This window comes from Elephantulus edwardii, unplaced genomic scaffold (assembly GCF_000299155.1).
Source record: "Elephantulus edwardii isolate Elephantulus edwardi_28Jun2011 unplaced genomic scaffold, EleEdw1.0 scaffold00377, whole genome shotgun sequence".
NCBI classification, from domain to species: Eukaryota; Metazoa; Chordata; class Mammalia; order Macroscelidea; family Macroscelididae; genus Elephantulus; species Elephantulus edwardii.
In genome coordinates this window covers 1,406,739-1,412,738 of record NW_006400127.1, presented here as the reverse complement: position 1 = coordinate 1,412,738, position 6,000 = coordinate 1,406,739, and the positions used below count along the sequence as shown (strand labels likewise).

Genomic DNA, 6,000 nt, shown 5'->3' with positions numbered 1-6,000 from the left:
ATTGTCTACTATCTAAATGAATATAACCAGTTTTGATAATTCACTAATTGATAATTTGGCAACATTGTTTTACCTATAAAGCCACTACCAGATTCACAACACCCATTACCTCACACAGTTTTGTTTCACTTATGAATAATCTATATATTCTGCCCCTCCCAGCCAATCCTCTCTCCATTGGCTGCCAATGATCCCCTTTCTGTCGCAATAAATAAATTTTAATTTTCTGAAATTGTTTATAAATGGGATTATATAGAATATACTTTTTGGTTTGATTTCCTTTACTTGAAATAATTATTTTGAAAATTATCTTTGTGTATATTAAAATGTTGGGGATTTTTTTCCCTTTAAGTAGTACTCCATTGTATACATTGTGTATATACAGTTTTAAAAAGTTCTTTCTCTGTTGATGGACATTTAAGTTGTTTCTAGGTTTAGAGTATTGTGACTGAAGCTGCTATAGATGTTTGTGTTGAAGGCCTTGTATGTACATGCGCTTTCATAACCATTGGGTGAATGATTAAGAGCATCCTGCCTCAATGATATAGTAAGTTATAGATTGCTTCTACAAAGAAACTGCCAAACCATTTTCAAAAGTGGCCAGGAATTCCTAACAGGAATGTGTAGGAGTTTCATTTTCTCCATATCCTCACTAACACTTGACACAATCAGTCTTCTTAATTGCAAAAATCAGTCTTCTTAATTGCAATTATTCTTTTGTTTTGATTTTCTATTCTTAATTTTTAGACTTTAATATATATGATATAAAAGTGTATTCTTGTGGGGTTATTACTTTTATTTCCTGAAATGTGTTGAATGTGCTTTTTTTCCATGTACATTTTTGCCATATGTCTTTTTTAGTGAAGTATTTGTTCAAATCCTTAGCTTATTTTTCAATTGGATTTGTGTTTTCTTATTATTGAATCTTAGGTTTTCTCTATATGTCCTGAATACAAGGCCTTTTTCAGAGCTATGAATTGTTCCTTTATCCCAGTTATCCTGGTTTTTTTCCATCATGTTAGTTGCCTTTTGAAGAACAAAAGATTTTAATGAAGTGTAATTTATCATTATTTTCATATATGGAACATGCTTTTGCTGGCATGTCAATATATTTACCTACTCCAAGATTGCAAAGATAATCTCCTCTCATTTATTCTAGAAGTATTTATAAGTTTAGATTTTACAGTTAGGTCCATAATTCATATAGGGGTTAAAATTTTGTGTGTATTGTGGGATACGGGTCAAAATTCTTTCTGTAATATGTGTATGCAGTTGTTCAGATGTGACTTACTCTAATATTTCCCTTGTTTCATTTATTTCCCATTACAACTTTGTTGGGAAGCAATTGAACATATATGTGTGGGTCTCTTTCATTACCATCAAGTTGGAACCAAGTCAGAGCTGACCCTGCAGTGGGTTTCTGAGGTTGTAATTTACACAGGAGGAGACTGCTCATCTTTCTCCAGTGGAATGTTTGGTAGATTTACAGCACCAGAGAAGTGCAGCTAGCAGTGCAGGTCCCTGAAGACTGTGCCACCAGAGTTCCCGATAGACATATTTCAAAATCTCAGTTCTTGCTGTGGAGTTGGAACATTCTCAGAGGCTGTAAATCACATGGGAGAAGATTGTCCATCTTTCCTTCATGGAGCATCTGGTGGATGTGAACTTCCTGCCTCTCAGATGGCACCACAGCTTCCTAATCCACTAGACCAGCAGAGCTCCATTTTCCTTAGATGAAACACCATTTATATAGGATTTGTAACTTTTCTCACCAATATTGTGACATTTTAACAAAAGAAGTCTTTTTTAGGGGGAGGTATGTCAGGTTTAATCCTTAAATATTTCATATTTCATGATTATTTTGCTTGTGGTATATTTTCTAGGTTTATAGATCTGAAAATGTGTGGTTAGGTTACTTGGAAACAGTTTGAACTTTTGAGATCTACCTTTGTAAGGTAACTTAGATGAGAATGGAGTAGTATTTGGTCTAGTTCTAGTTAGTCCCCACTGTTGTTGTTGTTGTTGTTAGTTGCCATCGAGTTACCTGTAACTCATAGCAACCATAAATTCAACAGCCCTGTTCTATCCTGTGCCAGTCTCACTGTGTCTGACATACCTACCCCATTACCCCAGTAACTCAATCAATCCATCTCATTCAGGGTCTTCCTCTCCTACAGTGTACCTCCATCCTCCCAAGCATGACATCCCTCTCCAAGGACTAGTCCCCACTTGGAACATGTCCAAAGTATGTTGGACGAAGCTCCAGAATTCTTGCCTCCAGGGAACAACTTGGTTTCACCCTTTCCAGAACAATCCTGTTTGTTCTCTTAGCAGTCCATCGTATATTTAATACTCTTCTCCAGTATCACAGCTCAAAGTCACCAATTCTTCTTCTATCCTCCCTAGTCATTGTCCAGTTTTCTGATGCGTAGAAAGTGATTGCAAAAACTATGGCCTGGATCAGGTGCACCTTACTCTCCAGACTAACATCATTGCTCTTCAGTACTTTGGAGAGGTCTCACAGAGCAGACTTTCCCCATTGTAATTTGTCTTTTAATTTCCTGGCTGCTGGTACAGGAAGGACAGGAAAATTAAGGCAAAATCAATCATTTTACACCAAAAGGGGACTCTTCAGGACTATGATATTTCTGCCAAAAATAACTACAACTTTGAAAAGTCTTTCCTTTGGGTTGCTAGAAAACTAACTGGAGACCCTAACCTGTAGTTTGTTGCCATGCCTGCTCTTGCCCCACCAGAAGTTGTCATGGACCCAGCTTTGCATGATTGGGAGGTTGTGCAGACAACTGCTCTCCTGGATGAGGATGATGATCTGTGAGAGAACAAAGCTGGAGCTCAGTGGCAGAAGTCCAGTTTTATAGGAGACTGTCCTGTGATGTCAGTGGTGCCGCGTGTTTGTCACTCATACTTAGCTAAGTAGACCATGTGCTAATCTTTGGGATGGTAGAGGAGATGAACAGGCTTTGGAGTGAATGTGGCAGTTAAAAACACCTTTCATTTTGGAGACCTGCATATTTAGCTGTTTTGGAAGGCAGTTGTTTCCTTCTTGAGTTTCAAATGCAAGACTGCTACAGTCACATCACAACATGTTGTGGAGAAATCTTGTTTGTTACTGTCATTCCCACTTCTTTTCACTTAGAACCAGAATAAAATTATTTTTCAAATACCCTTAAAAACTAAATAAAGTTATATGATTAAGTATTTTTCATTGATCTTTTGCCTATTTTTTTCTATAAGAAAGGGTAGATTTGTTTTAATATAATTAACTAGTAACTGAGCTTCTTTATGTACATAAGTAACCACTTAAAGTGCTCTCTCTCACACACACACACACGGACAATTGATTCTTTTATGAATAGCAGGTAAATTTTTATTCTTTTTTTTTTTCTTATTCCAGTTTTTAAACTGAATGTTGCTAGGTGTGCTTTCTTTTTGTAACTTGGAATTGCTCAAATTTTGGGTTTGTTTTTTCAGCATTATTTTGGTCCTGCCCTAGTTCGGCTTAATTTTTTCCACTTTCTCTTAAATTATTAATTTGATGACAGATACAGAAGGATTAAAGCTGTGCTTGCCTTCTTAGCTCTTTCTCAGAAATAAAGCTAGAACAAAGACTGGATTTGAGAATAATGAAACATCAGAACTGTTTTCAAACATAAAAAAAGTCTGCTTGATAGAAAAATCTAAGAAACATGACATTTTAACCAAAGACATTAATAAAATGATGCTAATATTAAGGATGATGGTATAGTTTTTAAATTTCTATATGAAATACAATTGTAATTAGGACATTAAGGTCTGAGTTTATATTATAATATGTTAATATCACTGGCAATATCCCAGTCTCTAGTTTACTTTCTAATGAATCTTAGCATTTAACTCTGTAAAAACTGCTTTCCCTCTGAAATACTACCATTTTTCAATCCATCACCCGTTGCCGTGGAGTCAGCTAACTCACAATTGACGCTCCAGTAGATTTTGTGGGTGTAAATCACATGGGAAAAGATTGCATATCTTTCTCTGGTGGAGTTGCTGGTGGATTTGAACCATCAGAGGAATAGCCTCTCCTAGCAACATGTCCGAAGCATGAGAGATGAAGCTTCGCCATCCTTGCCTCCAAGGAGCAGTCTAACTTACTGTTTGCACAGTATTTATGGTGATAGTAGCAGCTACTGTGTGAGTAACTCCTGTAGGCCAAGCACATGATTGCTAAGGTTACGTGAAAATCTATATTTAACTGAAAAGGGGACTGTATGACTAGTAAAATATCTGCCAGTTCACACCCTGCTTTGCTTCTCCCGTGGATACTTCACCATATGAATATTTGAAAATTATTAAGCCAATCTTCCCACCTTTGTTTTTTATTGTTCACTCATAAACAAAACAGTCTACCCATGTTAGTCTACATTTCTGAGAGAAGTGCATTTTTCTTCAAGATTCTTGACACATGCTACCAATTTCCTTCATGAAAGGTTATACTAACTTACAGGAGAGATTTAAGTCTAATGAGAGAGAAGGAAAGAAAGCAAGTGCCATTTTACAAGAAAAGGTGACGTTTGAGCCAAGTCCTGTGGGATGGGAAGGGCTTTGCCAGAGAAGAGAGCAGCCAACACAGGAAAGAAGTGGGTTCTCGGAAGAGCCTTCACCCCAAGAGTCTGTCTGTTCCCTGGCATTTGTTTATTTGCCTCTAGAGATCCTCATTTCATTATTTCATGGTTGGCAGGGAACAGAATCAGAATAGATTCAAAGTAAAACTGAGAGGCTGACTTGTTCTGTCCTTTCATATACTTGAAAACTGTCTCAAATGAAAGCTTTTTTTGAAGTTATAAGAAGCTCGTGTTAGTTTATTCCTTTTCTTTTTTTTTTTTCTTTCTCCAAATGGAGAAAAAAAAAACCCAAAAACCTCAGAGAATTCAGTAGAACAGAGAAACTTCAGAACTCTCTTGTTCCATCTGATTCCCTGTATTCAAAGGGTGAGAGAATTTGACTTTGGTCCTAATTGACCAAGTCAATTGGTTCATTCCTCACTGGTAGTCCTGAATGCAATAAGGAGAATGCTACAATGTTTGTATTTAATGAGATTAATATAAATTTCCTTGATAAAATAGTTTAAAATCTATTTTTAAACTTGGGATGGATGCCAGACCCTGGGAAATCAGTTCTATGATAAGTATTGATATTTCCTTTTTCTGAAGGCTGGTATGTCTACAGCTCACTATTTCAGGGCTAGAGTGAGTGTTGAAAGCCAAGAGAATAAAGGTGATGGGAAGGAAACCAGCCAGTTAGATATGCTCAGCAGAAACCTCTCCATCCATGCTCCCTGGTCAGAGCAGAAGAGGCTCTGCATTCCGTGAAATGTAATTATGAATAAGCTGTTTAATATCATTTCAACATTTGAAGAGAGTCATTTGTAAACTATAAGTCAAACAATGAAATATTTCTTATGCTACCAAAGTTTCTTTATGAAAACAGTTTTCCAACTGATGGGTATGGTGCCTACTGTGATGTGTTTACTGGCATTTATGATATTTATAGAGTTTGAGTTTGATCATCTTAAAACATATGACCTACATATGAACTACAGGCTATTTTAAAACAAAGTGTGCTTGCTTTTGCTTTTTTTTGCTTGTAAGGATGCATTTTTGTTGAGTACTATGGAGTCAGAACCAACCCATAGCTGACCTTCCCCTGGGTTTTTAGAGACTATTTATTGCACAAGAGGATAGTACCCATCCTCCCATGGAACAGCTGGTGGATTTGAACTGCATGCCTTCAGGATTGCAGTGCAGTTTCTTACCACTAGGCCACCAGTGCTTCCTGAGTATGTATAGTAAGGGGAATTAATGCAGGGATAAAATATATATCTACTGACCAGCTTTAATTGATACCTGAGAAATCATTAGCTTTGTCATACTATTATATTAGAATGGTTTTAGACATGAGTCCTCAGAATTGCTGTCTTCTCCCATCTGTCTCCTGTTCTGC

At 36.7% G+C, this 6,000-nt stretch overlaps 1 protein-coding gene across 1 annotated transcript in view; it reads left to right on the top strand.

Moving 5' to 3' along the window:
* The window catches only part of PKP2 (plakophilin 2), a 126,095-nt gene that overhangs the window by 46,921 nt on the left and 73,174 nt on the right, over positions 1-6,000 (top strand). The window lies entirely within an intron of this gene.